The sequence below is a fragment of the Bidens hawaiensis genome, unplaced genomic scaffold (genome assembly GCF_021521415.1).
Source record: "Bidens hawaiensis isolate Kalapana, Puna unplaced genomic scaffold, B.hawaiensis_p1.1 tig00059089_1, whole genome shotgun sequence".
NCBI classification, from domain to species: Eukaryota; Viridiplantae; Streptophyta; class Magnoliopsida; order Asterales; family Asteraceae; genus Bidens; species Bidens hawaiensis.
Window position 1 is genome coordinate 67759 of NW_027500654.1, and position 17073 is coordinate 84831.

Genomic DNA, 17073 nt, shown 5'->3' on the forward strand with positions numbered 1-17073 from the left:
TTCCAGCATCTTATTGGGTCGATGCATTCTCTTCCACCACTTATATTATTAATCGGTTGCCAACACCGACTTTGGAAAATAAATCTCCTTTGCAAGTTTTATTTTCCCAGGATCCACAATATGTGAACTTTCGTTCATTTGGTTGTCAAGTTTTTCCTTGAGAGATTACTCTAAGCACAAACTTGAACCAAGAAGCATTCCATGTGTCTTCATCGGGTATAGCTCGCAATACAAAGGTTATCATTGTCTTGATCCGGCTACATCACGCATCTATGTCACCCGCCATGCTCGGTTCAATGAGCAAAATTTTCCATTTAATGGTGCTCCTAATATTACTAGTTTATCTGAACTTGATATTACAACTTTTTTGGAAGACTTCAAAGGCTCAACATTCTACAACCCAAACCCACCTACTCCAACTTCCAATTATAAACCTACTGCTACAATACCATGCCCATGTGACACCAATTTATTCATCCATGCTCCTCCCACTATACCAACTCCAGACCAACCTCATCCTAATGTTGAAACTCACGACCCATCTACTTCAAATCCAATAACGGGCTCATCTCTTCCTACCCTACCCACGGCCCAACCCACACCATCTCACACCCAACCGATATCACCTTCCATATCCTCACCTGTAGCCGAAACCCAACAAACCACATTAGAAATGCCTACTACTTCCACCCATTCAATGACCACTCGATCCAAATCTGGAATTTTTAAACCAAAACATATAGCCGACTTTGCCTCCCTTACTCACCATCCCTTACATGTAGCCTTGTCTTCCATTGTTGAGCCACGGGGTGTCAAAAGCGCTGCTAAAGATCCGAAATGGTTAGCCACTATGTATGAAGAATTAGACGCTTTACACAGTAATCAAACATGGACTTTGGTTCCGCGACCTCCCGCGTCAAATGTTGTCGTGTCAAAATGGGTCTATCGTGTTAAGTACCATTCGGATAGGTCTATTGAGCGTCACAAAGCTCGTCTGGTAGCTCAAGGATTTACTCAAATACCAGGTCTCGATTACTCCCATACATTTAACCCGGTCGTTAAAGTGTCCATGGTTCGTATTGTGCTTTCACTAGCGGTTTTAAATCAGAGGAAATTGAATCAGCTTGATGTCAAAAATGCCTTTTTGAATGGTAATCTAAATGAAACTGTGTTCATGGAGCAACCACCTGGCATTATCAATCCCAAGTACCCGAATCATGTGTGCAAACTTTCAAAAGCCTTATATGGCCTTAAACAAGCCCCTCGAGCTTGGTTTCAACGATTGAGCTCCTTTCTTATTTCTTACGGCTTTGTTTGTAGCCGTGCTGGCATGCCATTATTTGTCTTTAAAAAGGCCGATTGCACTATGTACCTTCTGGTTTATGTGGACGATCTTATCCTTACGAGTAACGAAGAAAGAATTATTGGCTCGTTTATCTCGCGGCTTAATAATGAATTTGCCATAAAAGATCTTGGCGATCTAAATTACTTTCTCGGTCTTGAGTTGGCCTACACGGATGCAGGTATCTTTCTAACTCAATCTAAATATGCATCTGACATTCTAAAGCGGGCTAATCTTTATGACTCCAAACCGGTTAGCACTCCATTGGCACCTCTTGAAATCTTTATTACTGCCGGTGAGCCTTATACGGATCCCACTTTTTATCAGTCTTTAGTTGGGGCATTACAGTATTTGACTATTACTCGACCGGATATCTCTTATGCCGTTAATCTAGTTTGCCAGTTCCTACACGCACCCACTGTGGATCATATTAACGCAGTTAAACGAATTCTTCGTTATGTTAAAGGCACCGGCTCCTTTGGTCTCTCTTTTACTCGTCCACATAAAACCTTACTGGTTGGTTACTCTGATGCTGATTAGGCAAGATGTCTAGAAACAAGACGCTCCACATAAAACCTTACTGGTTGGTTATTCCATCTTTTTAGGCGGGAATCTCGTGTCATGGAGTGCCAAGAAACAACCTACTGTTTCTCGATCTAGTTGTGAATCTGAATATCGGGCAATGGCAAACACGGCCGCTGAGATTATTTGGATCACTCATTTACTATAGGAGTTAAATGCCTTGCCGTCGGATCGCCCTACTCTTCTCTGTGACAATAAAAGTGCTTTGTTCATGACTCAAAATCCAGTCTCGCATAAACGTGCCAAACACATTGATCTTGATTATCACTTTATATGGGAACTTGTTACTTCGGAAAAATTGTATACACATTTTGTTCCTACCAATCTTCAGGTGGCTGACATTTTCACCAAAAGTCTTCCACGGGCATCGTTTGAAGCTTTTCGTACTATGTTGCGTCTTGAACCACCACCATTCTGATTGAAGGGGTATTAGATGATAATATTTAGAATATTTGTAAATTAATGTAATTGATTGTTTCATGTATTCGTTAGTCAACCTCCTATAATCAAGGAGTGATTTATGTAACCAATTCTATATATATATATATATATATCATTCAATCCTCAAGAGAATATTGAGGTTGATTTTACCAAACTCTACACGGGTTCATAGTGGTGGCACTTTGGGAACGCTGGTTCATGAGACCGCACCCACCCAACCTCTGGTCTTCCCTGCACAGATGGCACCTACGGCTGGACCATGGTGGGAGTCTGATTCATTTGCTAGCTGGACGAAGCATTGGTGGCTCGTGAAATCCATGAAAAGTTATCGCAATGTCTCGAAGCTGGTATAAAAAGGGCAGTGGTAGTATTGATCTTTGTTTTGTTTTGGACTGTGGTTTGTTTGAGCAAAAGAATGTGTGTAATGGTGTTTGGTTGTATGAATAACTGAATGTCTTCGTATATATGACAATTGCATAATGTTGTTTGTGAATATATTCTCTTTCTTTGGACATGTTTTTTTATGCTAAATGCTACAATAATTTGAAGGAGACAAACATGTAATGAATTGAAAGGCAAAATTTACAAAATATGGAATATGAGATTTAAGAAACTAACAATCACTGTCTACTAGCTATATATTTTTCCTCCGCAGTTTTAAGAGCATAGTGTTGAGTTGCGGCCGGGCGGGTTGTACAGGAGAGAATATAATTTTCTTTGAAGTTAAGACCGGTCGAGAACCAAATTCATCTTCGAAGTTAAGACCGAGAACCAAACCTTAATCGTTCCAACTATAAGACAAAAGTAGAAACACATATATGCATGTGTAACTTTTAGAAGTGGGACATGCATTGGTTTAACTACACACAATTTTGGCAAATGTACACTAACTTGGGTGTAAAGTACAATGGATTACAATATTGCATACATACTATACTGTTGTAAGGGATGAATGATACTTGTTTTGTTAAAACTTATTACAGAGAGTAGTCATAACTAAAACTTGGATGCAGAATTGAAATCAACATTGCATCAAATTTACTATAAAAAGGTGTATTGCATAGTTGGACATATCGTTCAAAGACAGTTTAGTTTAAGTGCAATATTATAATTGCATAATAAATACAAAAATAAATGTCAGAAGTGGGATTTGAACCCACGCCCCCTTTCGGAGACCAGAACTTGAGTCTGGCGCCTTAGACCACTCGGCCATCCTGACTTTTGAATCTTATGTTTCCACTGAGGTTTATCATAGTGTGTTTCAAATAGAGTGCAAACTTATAATAGTAATAAAAATAATGCTATGTAATAAATATTTTTTAAATCTTGATTTTTATGTTGATTCTTTTTTTTAAATAACTTGATGTGGTAAAATCAAAACAGGCTTATCGAATGTTTAACTTGCGTCGCATAATTATGCAAATGTGAATACAATACTTATCAAAGTTAATAATATACTTAAGAATTTGATGATGAAGGTGTTTCTCAAATAAATGAGATGCTAGAACTCAATTTAAAAGTTATTTGGGTTTGATGAAACCTATTTTACTCTCTGTATTACGGGGTTGTTTTACATTATTCGTTTATAATATTTATATATATTTTTGAATTTATATTTTATTTATTGTAAGAAAATTAATAATATACTTAGGATTTTATGATGAAAGAGTTTCACAAATAAATGAAATTTTATAACTCAGTTTAAAAGCTATTTAGATTTAGTAAGGCCCGTTATTTTTTTTACTATAAAATTGTTTCTTAATTATAAATAATATCTTTTTTTTAAATCATATACTAATTTTTAGTATATTTCTATTTTATAGAATTTTCATATAAAATATGTGATGAGATTAATTTTTAATTTAATGAGATGTTATAACTCATTTAAGGGTTATCTGAGTTTGGTGAGACTCATACCCGTGAATTCGGGTCAAATATATGAGAAGACTTCATCTACAAATAAAGCAATCTGATAGTTTAAGAGAATTTAAAGAGATTTCGTTTATATATTTAAGATTTAAGATTAAGATAAGATCATATAAATAAAAAAAAATACAACAATAATAACCGTAACCGGTAATCTCATAAATAACAAAAAGTTATTTGTAAAATTGGGTATAAAAAGGTTGGATGAAGACAAACCTCACCGTAAGATATAGAGATAGAGAGTTTGTTTCTAAATAAGCCACGGTTTCGAAAACATGTGTAAATAAGGTAAAATAAATAAAGTATTTCTATTAGGAAATAGGCAAAATTGAATAGTTTATTTTGTTTTGATTGAAAATTGTGCAAGTTGGAGGGAGATAAGGCAAATTAGTAAATTCAACACAAAAAAAGTGGTTTCCTTTAATAGCAATTGGATCAAATATCGGCGGTCTGACATTTCCCTTTACTACGTTTGGTGTGCCTGCCAGTCCCCTGATTCATGGTATCATGGAACTGGATTTTGTTCGATTTATTTTGTGTTATTTATATGTATTTTAAACATTAATAAATTTATCAGGATTTATAATGGTAACAAAATATTTCTATCACTAGAATATACTTGTATATAAAGATAGCTAGATAGGTAAAGATGATGTGTAGTGGAAGTTGGGTTGGGTTTATTAGATTAAGTGTTTTTTAGTTTCTATTGAATTTGAAGACAAAGGTATAATTAAATTAACATACTAACTACACGAATCAGATAGTAAAATTATATATATATATATAGTGTGATTAACATATTATAGTCACACTAATCTTTTACTTAAGGAGCATTTATATATATCCCCTTACTAAGTTACCTTGTTACATATTTACCCATTTCATTTACATTTTTTTATACTCCTTAAACCAAACATATTACATATCTTCTTATTTCATTAAAACTAACTAATTAAATGATCCTTTTACCCTTAATGACATAATTAAGTAATATAGCGTTTGGTATGCAGGAATAACAGTAGGAATAGAATGATTCATTACGTGGGAATGAAAAAAGTGATATTTGGTTGCTTAATGGAATGGAATCATCCATTACACATGGAATTCCATTCCATCAAAACCATTCATTCCCACCCCCCTTCTTTTTTCATCTCATTCCTCCTTCACCCTACTTTCTCAACTACACCACCACCTAACAACTACCACCACCACTACCATCGGCACCACCACCAACTCCGTCGACACCACCACCGCCGCCACCACCATCGCCGCCGCCACCACCATTTTCGTGTCAGAGCTACCACCGTCGCCGTGTAGTTTTCTTTTTTTTTTGTAAAAGGTATTTTGAGATAGAAGTGTTTTTTATTATTTTCTATTTCATTACTACGATTTTTTTATACCAAACAACATAAAGTAATAATTTATTTCATTCCCATATGTTAACCAAACAGACAAAGGAATGGTAATGATCTATTTCATTCCCTTGTCCATTCCATTCATTCTCTCATTTCATTCCCCCTTCATTATATTACCTCCAGCCAAACATACCCTAAGTATTACATATATCCCCTTCCTTAAAACATCAATTACATAACTCCTCAAGTTTAATCCAAACCGAGTCAATATAAAGACGAACATATCGAACACTAATAAACCAATTGGCATCGAACTTTTTAATCAGTAGTAATATAAAAAAAATTTGGATTTAGTTTTTTTTACCAACAAAAACAACTCAAGTATAATAAAAAAATGTACATGAGGTAGCGGGATTCAAAGGGAAAAGTGGTGGTAGTCATTTATGGCTGTAACGAGATGGCTAGAAGCTTACCAGAAGTAGGTTGGAGAAGATGATTTGATGGTATGGGTTTAACTCTATAATTACTAATGTAACTTTGTTTTTAATTAATTTATTAATGGTAAGAGCTATAGGCAACTTAATAATTTGATATGAAAAGAGGAAATATGTAATTGCTTGTTTAGTTGTGAGAAAATATGTAATTAAGGGTGTTAAGTAAGAGAAAATATGTAAAATCCCTTTGCTTAACATCTAAATTAATGGTTATGAAGTCATGCAATATATAAAGTAATTTTACAAGAATTTACTTACACAGACGAATAAATAACTACGGAATGTAATCTTCATACACCATTCTCATGGTGACTATATAGGCCTATATGACTCGTATAGGGCTATATGAGCCATTTAGGCCACACATGACTTACAAGTGTAGAGCTATACGAGCCATTTAGGCCACACATGACTTACAAGTGTAGGGCTATACAGACGGGACAAAAAAAATAGTTTCTTTAAATTCTAAATAGCCCGCATAGCCCTATAGTTATAGGAATCGTAGGTCTTCAACAACTCAGGTAATATATGACCCGTATAACTTTATACGAACTATATAAACAAAAGATGATGTATGAAGATCCATGATAATATATAAAGATCCTATACCATAATGTATTATCGTATACAATGTTTTTAAAGTTATAAAAGGTTAAACATATCAAATCAAAATAATATTTCCTTCAAAATTTTACTATGAAAATCAACCAAATTTTCAATTCCGTTATACATTTTTTTTTCTCTTTCACAAAAACAAATATATTTTATCTTTAGACTGATATGATTGTCACGTGAGCAGCTCGTGAACCGCCATAACCTTTGTATCTTGGTAATTGAACCCCTCACAAAATAAAGCCAATAACTTATTTCAAACCGTGTTACAACTACAAAAGCCATAAACATTGGACAAAACAAAATTAGCTACAGCTACTATATATATATATATATATATATATATATATATATAACTTGTAACTATCATAGCAAAGCACACCCACTACGTGTGTGTTTTGCTATCTTGTGATCCGGATATTCGTTGCTACTTCTCGGTTACTCAATACTGCAATACTCCACTTATTGACATCAACTCCAGTGTGATCAAGTGCACCGTTACAAGTTTGTTACAGTTTGTTATAAGTTTACGTGTTCCGGAATAAGTTTGTTATAATTAAGTTCACGTGTTTCCAATTGATACCGGTTCTACAATATTGTGAGCTTGATCGGATATACTGAATGAAGAAACACTAATCGACCCCGGGCAGATTACGGATAATCTGGGGGTTAAGTAGATGTTTCCCACGAGGGTTAGGTCCGGCAAAGATGGTTGTTCTTCAGATGACCTGCAAAACAGACACCGTGAGCTCGTCACTGAGAAAGGGGGGTCCCTCCTTGTGACCACCTTCCGGCGTGAGAATCAGACTAGATTGCTCTTGAATATAAGTGTATATTAAGAGAATTAGCTAGAGAAGATATGATAATAAGATATGATACCGTTCCAAGGTGTTGGAGTATTTATAGCCGAAGGTAGGTTTCCAAGCAGGTACAGCCGGCTGAATAGTATTCCTGTTCTACCAACTGTGGGCTACGCACGTGCCATGCTGATGGTTGGTGGGTAGGCAGCGGCTGATAGTGACCAGGTCGGCTGTGTACTATTCCTTTTCTACCAACTGCAGGCTATGGACGTGCCCCGACAGGGGTTGGTGAGTAGGCAGCGGCTGATAGTGACATTAAGTAGTAGAGCGTGTTGCTCATCGTACTGTTGTCAGTGAGCTGTCGCAGCTTTGGTCAGATCTTTTGTCCATACCTTGGCAGGTATAGTACAAAAGGTCCTCCAGTAGCGTACGGACTGGCTCATTTGGGCGGGAGAGTTCCCGGCTTTGGGCGGGAGTATTCCCGGCTTGCTCATTCCTTCTTCAGGTAACATTACTGAATTATTTAAGAGTTAGTGCCTTGTGCGTGTAGCCTTGCTGCGCGGGTAGCCTTCTCTGATGGCTAGTATCCGCAGCTGCGGGAACAGGCGGAGTACGTCGACCATTGGGAGGCTTTTCCTGCGAGAACAGCTTGCGTACTGCGCGTAAGGACGTCACGTCTCTGAGCATGGTTGGTCCTGCGGATCCAGTTGGTCTTTGCGCAGACGTCCCTCTTAAGGAGTCTTGCGAGTTCAACTGCGCAGACGTCCTTCGAGGAGTCTTGCGGGTCCAACTGCGCAGACGTCCCTGTTTAAGGTGAGTCTTGCGGGTCCAACCGCGCAGACGTCCCTGTTGAAGGTGAGTCTTGCGGGTCCAACTGGGCTCTGCTGGGACCTACCTCTTCAAGTCCCCCCAGTCCAATGTTCTTCTTATAAATTGTTAATAAGTGAGGTGAACTTTTGGACTTAAGCAAGGGGTTTTGAAAAGGGTTTAGTTTTAAGGTTTTCCATGGGGATTCTTCCGCGGAAGTCCTAATGTCACGTGCAGAAATTCCCGACTTTTCTGCTTGATCTTTGGGTATGATGCGGGTAGGTCTGTAACCTCCTCGCAAGTCATGAGCGTTGAATTCCACTTGTGTAGATTCTCCATGAGGTTTTGGTAGTTTTAAACATAGTGATCAATTATGTTAAACAACCAATTCCATATTAGAGCTTCAAACAATCTAGTTCTGAACGTTCCCGCTATGCGGGGATGTTATTTCCGTTTCCGCAAGCATGGCCCAGAAGATCCTTCTTGGTTTCAATTCCCTGCGGAGTGCTAAGTATGTGAAGGGTTTTGCCTTGACACTGTACCCGCACTCGTCTTATAGTTACTTTACTTCCAAGGTATTCCTGGCGTCAATTCCCTGCAGGTGCTAAGTATGTGAAGGGTTTTGCCTTGACACTGTACCCGCACCCGTCTTATAGTTACTTGGTTGCCGAGGTATTCTTGGCTTCAATTCCCTGCAGGTGCTAAGTATGTGAAGGGTTTTGCCTTGACACTGTACCCGCACCTGTCTTATAGTTACTTGGTTGCCAAGATAAGGGGGTCTAGTCCTGCTTATTTTTGAATCTTTTTGAAATTCGAAGAGTTGGTGAAAGGATAAGAACAGTCCAAACTGTTGAAGGGACGGTTACGTCGTCCGACGGTTTCTTCTGACAGTTTCAAAACGTGCAGGAAGTTATGGCGACGTGACAGTATATGGTCATTCCAGACGCTCTTTCAGGCGCGTGGGCGCGAGTTTTCGGGCGCGTGGCCGCGAAGTTTACGGCGCACGTCCTGTCGACAGCTGTTGTCAGCTTGCTTTTTCCACGTGTCATAGTTTCATTGCACCTGCGTTTTCCTCTCTCTTCCGTATTAAATTCATCGCATTCATTGCGATGAGTATATAAAGGGGAGATGATGCATCTCAACTCAGTTTCACTTCTAAGCGATTTCCGGCGAATACTCTAACTTTTCCGTCGAGCATTCTCCTGAAATCGTTCTTCTTTCCATCCTCCAAAGCATGTCTTCTACTCATGATCTTGAAGTTACTGCTGAAGAGTCGGACGTGTATTCCGAGAACCCGACGTCCACTTCTGATAAGGACGATAAGAGTACTGCTGGCGAGTGCCAGTGTGCTCTTCCCGTCGACCAGTATCAGTACATCGTCAGGAAGTTCATGCTCGAACCTTTCGAGCCTGAGTTCCTTGAGCCTCACCAGACGGTGTACGATGCCCCCAAGGGCAAAATAGGGGTGTATGCTGCATTCTTCATCTATGGGAATCTCAGGTTCCCATTGACGAAGTTTGTATACCGTGTTCTGGAGAGACACGGTGTGCACCTGACGGAGGTACACCCAATGGCGATCGCCAAGATCCGCCATTTTGAATGGGTGTGCCTCATTCTGGGTGTGGAGCCCCATGTCGACCGCCTGATGACCTTCTACTCCTGGAGGTGCATCCAAGGCTGGTACACCTTGGTCACCCGGATCAAAGGTTTGAAGATCTGTGCTACCGAGCGCAGTCTTCGGTCTTGGAAGCGGGAGTTTTTCTATGTCTCCGCTCGCGTCGTCCCCATTGCGATGACGTTCAAGAACGGGAGAGCACTCCCCAGCCTTCACGCCTCCAACTACCAGGAGGCGGAATGGTTTGCCAAGATCTCCCGGATCCAGACTCCGGTTTACCGTTTGTCGTTGATTTGAATTTAGAGGGAAAAGTAACAGGAGAGATGGAGAACAAGCATTTGTTCATGTCGGCTTTGAGTGTGGGACTGGGAGTAGGAGTAGGACTTGGGATGGGGAAGACGATGAGTCGATGGACTGGCGGTGACGATTCGTCGGGAATCGGACTTACTCCGCAGACGATGGAGCGGGAGATGCTTAGTATGATTGTTGATGGGAAGGATAGTAAGATCACGTTTGATGAGTTTCCGTATTATTTAAGGTACATCGTAGTTTCTACTTCGATTCAAATTTGATTAGTTAGTGTTTACATTTAAATAGAAATAAACCGACAGTAAGTTGTGTTGCTAGCCTTTTTATTTTTTTTTAAATATCAAGATTAAGTCGTTTAAAAATTTAGTACTTCAATTTTAATTTAATTAAATAAAAAGCGAATCAGATTTGGATGAATTACTAATCGTCGAGGCATGGATATATCATGTATGGCGATTTAGCACAATCTTTATAATTCTTAAGTAGTCGTGTGTGTAGCAGCTTTGTTCGACAAAACTATTAGTATAAAAGATTATATGCAAATCTTATTCAAGTATCTATTTTTGAGATTTGAATATTCCTAAATATTCATTTTTATAAGCACGTAATTTGTGTGTTACGCGAAGCCAATTTAAGTATCTGAATTTTAGTATAGAAAACACGAGAAATAGATTATTCGTGAATTTGATTCGGGCATCTTAATTTGGATTTGCTTACCAAGAATGTCGTTATTTTCGTAAGCATGTGATCAACGATATGCTAAACAGATTCAAGTATCTGATTAATGTCTTCAAAAATGTCTTTTTCGTCTATGTCTATCTGCTTGTGAAGGTCGAGTCAGATTCGAGCCTTATCTTCTAGGTTCGCGCGTCACACATGGTCATATACTATTGAGACTAAAAAGATAAGCTTATAAAGTCCCCTATGTGATGAAAATGACTATTTTGTGCTTCTTTTAAAATGTTTCAGTAATTTTTTTATGGGGGGGTCTAGATATTTACAACACACTATAATCTTTTAGTATGTTGGTGATGCTGGGCACATGGCTAAGTGGTGTTAGTCACACACACCAAATAATTTATTGTTCAAATAGGTGACTCATTGCAAAGGATACTTTTGACACTTTTGTCTTGTTTCATATGCACACTATGGAACAGCCTTTGTTTTCCTTCTTTAGTAAATCTTTGTACACGTACATAGGAAAATGAATTCTATGTATCATCACTATGATGAGCTGCCCATAGGGCTTTCTTTATCTAGAATTAGAAACTCCCATGTTACACATATTAATGATTAATCTTAATTAAAAAAAATCATAATGGGCGATATTTTATTGGGAAAATTACTAAGGTAGCCATTTTAACCTACTAGTTTCTAAGAAAATCTATGAAAATAAAAAATTCCAAAAATGTTCATTTGAAAATGGTCATACAGTCCATTTTCTAACAGGCATCGTCACAAACGGAAAGCCAATAATATCTAGCCACCTTTCACGAAGTTGTTCGGTCCGGGCAATCCCAAAAGACGTGTATTCTATCATATCAGAGATGTCTCCGAGACTTGTGAAAAAAAATTTAGCCTTAGGCGAAAAATTTGGGCTTAAACAATAAGAATACATATTTTTTTAATAAAAATAAAAATTCGGGCATGTCAGGGTGTCGAGCTGGGGTTCCGTCGACCACCCGGCCCTGCCTCATAGCCGGCTCTGTATCTTATAATCATGTTAGACTGTGTCCATGGCGGACCCATGGTTTTCTTTTTGTTGATATCACTATTTCCAAATATGTAGCGAGTAGGTGTTACGTTTTTTATTTGGTTTATAATGGTTATTTTCTGGTGACCGTTATAACAGCAAGCAGACAAGAGTTTTTACTTACAAGTGCCGCCTTTGTTTATCTGAAAAACATCGATTTCGCCAAGCATACAAGGAGCCTTTCTCCAGCGAGTCGAACTATATTGTTGTCCGGGCCCGCAGGTAAATTAAACTTTTTGTCACGCTTAAACATATTTAATAATATCGGCATTTTGTCACGCTTAAACATATTTAATAATATCGGCATTGTCTGATTTTTCGTATTTTTTTTACTTGCAGAACCTTACCAGCAAATGCTTGCCAAAGCTTTAGCTCATTATTTTGAAGCGAAGTTGTTACTGCTAGATGTCACGGATTTCTCACTTAAGGCGAGTTCGCAAATTAATAATCTTTTCTACTACGTAAATTTACTAATTCTCGGTTTTGATTCTTGTCAGGTCCAAAGCAAATACGGATCTTCCTCTAAAGAAAGTGTAAGCAATTCTTTTAAGTATATTGTTCTTTTGTGATTATTATCATGTACATGAACATGTTTCTATAGGCGTTTCAGAGGTCCACTTCAGAAACAACCTTGGCACGAATGTCCGAGTTGCTTGGATCAACACTATCTATGTTTCAAACAAAAAACGAAGCGAAAGGTATCAATTTCTCAGTTTCAGTTGTTATGTTCACGGACTATATTATTCACCAAGAAAATGTTCCTAATGATATTTTGATATCATAGGGACGTTACGCAGACAGAGCAGTGTCTCTGATTTTGGATCAAGGTATATATATGTCATAAAATTCGTTTGACAATAATATTGCGTATGGTTGGCAATTTTTTAACTTTCATCCTTTCGCCCTTTTTAAGGGGGGCCGAAACGTTCTCAAATCCTCCAAATCTTAGGAGAAACGCGTCTTCATCGACTAACATGGAAGAGCTTGCTACAAAATGTCCAACAAATCCATGTAAATTATTTATCTAAATTAATAATATTTCAAAAATCATTTTTACTTATTGTAAAGTTTTAATTTCTTTTTTCTCAGCTCCGCTTAGGCGAACAAGCAGCTTGGCTTTTGATGAGAAGCTTTTTATACAAACTTTATACAAGGTATGCCTACTACCTTCTGAGTAGGGGTGCGCATGGTTCTGTTTGGTTGTTTCCGGTTAATAACCAAAACCAAACTTGGGCTAAAATTTTTGCTTATAAATACATGAAGTGGATGCTTATGTACATGAAATGAAGGTATAAATGCATGAAATGGAGATATAAATACGCGAAATGGTTGTATGAAATAGGGGTGCAAACAAGCCGAGCCTGAGCTCGGCTTGTTTAACTTATGTGGAGCTCGGTCTCGAGCTCGCCTCGTGAGTAGATTCCCAAGCTCGGGCTCGGCTCGTTTACTATTTATTAATTAATTTTTTATATTTATAATTATTTTATATATATGATTTTTTTCAATTATAATTTTATGTATAAAATAATATATATTATTTAGTTACTTTTAGTTATTTTTCATAAAGTTATATATATATTAATTAATAATTATTAAATATATATTAAAAAAATATATAAATGACAAGCTCATTTAGGCTCGCGAGCCGGATCGAGCTCGATAAGTGAAGCACGGGTTCGGGACATCGGGCTCGTTTATTAAACAAGCTTACTTTTAGGCTCGAGCTTGGGCTCGGGCTCGATTCAGCCCGGCTCTTTCACAAACCGATCTCAAGTAGCTCGCGAGTGTACAAAATATAATTTTGAAATGGAGGTCTAAAAACTAGAAATATATTAAAATATGAATGGTTTTGTTCGGTTTGGTTAATTTCGGTTAACCAAGTGTACAAAATATAACCCATGGCCGATTTTTGGTGACTTTGGTTTTCGGTTAATTTGGGTTTGGTTTCATCGGTTTTCGCTTTGATTTCGGTTATATGGTTATTGCTCACCCCTACTTCTGAGCTCTGTCGCAATAGTATGTTTCTTTATAAGCCAAAATATGTTTAAATCATTTTTTTTCCTGTGAAAGGTTATAACTTTCATATCCAAGAACAGTCCTATGGTATTATACGTTCGAGACGTCGAAAAGCTGCTATGCAGATCACAAAGACTATACACATTATTCCAAAACATGTTAAAAAAGATATCTGGACCAGCTCTGATCATCGGGTCACAAGTCGTGGACCAAGAAAAAGATTACCGCGAACTGGACGAAAGAATTACTTCTGTGTTCCCATACAACATCGAAATCAAACCTCCGAAAGAAGAAAATCATCTTGTTAGTTGGAAGAGTCAACTTGAGGAAGATATGAAGATGATCCAGTTTCAAGATAATAGAAATCATATTAGTGAAGTGCTTGCGGCTAATGATCTCGACTGTGATGATCTTGCATCTATTTGTGTGGCGGATACTATTGATCTTAGCAAGTACATTGAGGAGATTGTGGTATCAGCTATTTCGTATCATTTGACACATACTAAGAATCCGGAGTATCGTAATGGGAAGTTAGTTATATCTTCTGCAAGGTCTGGTGATTTTTTTTTTTTTTTTTTTTTTTTTTTTTGAAGTTAAAATATTTTGTTGACTTGTGTTTACTTGATTTAAACAGTTTGTCTCATGGTTTGAGTCTGTTCCAGGAAGGTAAAACTGTTAAGGACACCTCAAAGGTAAAGAAACTCACTTTTCGATATTATATTTTACGAACGGAATTCGTTCAAACTTTTGTTGAACAAACAATCGAATACGAAGTTTACGAACAATAAAATGAACAAAGCTTTCTTGTTCGTATTCGTTCGTTAAGGTTTGTGTTTGTTTATGTTCGTTCGTTAACAATATAAACGAACGGTTCATGACGTAAACATTAAATATGCATTAGGCCTACAAAGTTGTTAAAAGCTAGATTATGTTGTAATGAGCCAAAAATATATAAATATGCATATTAACGATTAACGAACATAAACAAACGAAACTAAGGAACGAGACCTGTGTTCATGTCCGTTCACTTAACCAAATGTACAAGTTCTTTTGTTCATGTTCGTTTATCAAATAAACGAACTTTGTTGACAAACTGTTCACTGATCATTCGGTCCGTTTACATGCTTAACACTGCAACATTTATTGCAGGATGCTGGTGGCCCGAAACCAGAAACCAAAGCTGAAAGCACCTGTCCTAGCGAAGCAGAAGCTTCCGGTCCTAAGAATACTGATAATGTGGCCCCTGCAGCACAAAGCTCCAGTAAGTTGAAATGTCAAAATTGTTTTTGTTATATTCAAATTTGATAATTTTTTTATAGGGAGTGCCTGCTGACAACGAGTTTGAAAAACGCGTAAGGCCCGAAGTGATACCTGCAAGTGAGATCGGTGTGACATTTTCTGATATCGGTGCATTAGACGACATTAAAGAGTCACTTCAAGAGCTAGTAATGTTACCTTTAAGAAGACCAGACTTGTTCATAGGCGGCCTGTTAAAGCCATGCAGAGGAATATTATTATTCGGTCCACCCGGCACAGGGAAAACCATGCTTGCAAAGGCGATCGCCAACGAGGCAGGAGCGAGTTTTATTAACGTCTCAATGTCCACCATTACTTCAAAGTGGTTTGGTGAAGACGAGAAGAACGTTCGGGCTTTGTTCACTCTCGCAGCTAAGGTTTCACCGACTATAATATTTGTTGATGAAGTGGATAGTATGCTTGGTCAGCGGTCAAGAGCCGGGGAGCATGAAGCCATGAGGAAGATTAAGAATGAGTTCATGACTCATTGGGACGGGCTGTTGACTAAACCGGGTGAGAGGATTCTTGTTTTGGCTGCAACTAATCGGCCTTTTGACCTTGACGAGGCGATTATGACGCTTTGAACGAAGGTAGTCATTAACTATTATGCCTGTTTTCAAGTTTACATTCATTCTTGAAATTAAGAAAATAAGATCTGAAGTTCGGTTTTGTAACAGGATTATGGTTGGGCTACCGTCGGTGGAAAATAGGGAAATGATATTGAGGACGCTTTTGGCGAAAGAGCATATCGACGATGGATTGAACTTGAGGGAGCTTGCTACGATGACAGAAGGATATACCGGAAGTGATTTGAAGGTGGTTTAGTGTTTATGGTTTCATAAGTGTTTATTTGAATTTTTTAACTAACTTCAACGTCTGGACGACGATACAGAATTTGTGTACCACGGCTGCTTATCGACCGGTTAGGGAGTTGATACAACAAGAGAGATTGAAGGATCTTGTAAGTACCTTAATCTAACACAAGTAGCATTTTCATTTTTTTTTTGTTTACACGTGATCGATAAGCGGTGTGTTTAAACTTTCAGGAGAAGAAACGGTTAGCTGAGAGCGGTGAAGGTCCCGAGTCTCCAGAAGAGAATACGGAAGAGAAGGTTATTACTATCAGGCCATTGAAGATGGAGGACTTTAGGGAAGCCAAGAATCAGGTAACTTTCTCTTATTATCAATTTATCATGCTATATTAATTGAAATCATTGGTGACGCTTGGACGAAAACCGGGGGGGGGGGGGGGGGGGTTGTTGTCGGGCCCATCCCTGGCCCTCAATAAACTTTGCCAATGGTTGAAAACATCAAAAACTAGTTAATAAAACAAGTAACTATATAAACACAATTGTTTTTTGAGGTTCAGTATACACTTGAATATGGAACATATATGATTATGGTCACATATATATCGGATATATAGGTGGCGGCAAGCTTTGCGTCTGAGGGAACAATAATGAACGAGTTGAAGCAATGGAACGAGCAATACGGGGAGGGAGGTTCAAGGAAGAAGGAGCAGTTATCATATTTTCTCTAGGTTTTCGTCGTCTGAGCCGACAACATATGAAGTTCTATATCTCAAGTACTCAATAAAGATGTTCTAGCTAGCCAGCAGTTATAAAACAAGAAGGGGTTAAAAGTTTGTCACGAATCTCGGTGTTAATTTGTTGGGCGGCTAACAACTACTTGATCGGTCATTATGTGTGTTGTAGCATTGTTTAA

General features: G+C 38.0%; 1 non-coding gene and 1 pseudogene across 2 annotated transcripts; one reads left to right on the forward strand and one right to left on the reverse strand.

The window, feature by feature from the left end:
• Positions 1–3500: 3500 nt before the first annotated feature.
• On the reverse strand, positions 3501–3584 carry TRNAL-CAA (transfer RNA leucine (anticodon CAA)). Its single transcript has one exon. It is a non-coding gene; the product is annotated as a tRNA-Leu (tRNA).
• Positions 3585–10287: 6703 nt separating this feature from the next.
• On the forward strand, positions 10288–16888 carry LOC143602532 (uncharacterized; annotated as a pseudogene). The gene is made up of 16 exons (XR_013147862.1): positions 10288–10512; positions 12140–12258; positions 12376–12464; positions 12534–12569; positions 12638–12734; positions 12821–12863; positions 12950–13047; positions 13126–13190; positions 14107–14603; positions 14687–14744; positions 15202–15313; positions 15372–15938; positions 16026–16164; positions 16241–16309; positions 16395–16514; positions 16775–16888. The product of XR_013147862.1 is annotated as an uncharacterized LOC143602532 (transcript).
• The last annotated feature ends 185 nt before the right edge of the window (positions 16889–17073 follow it).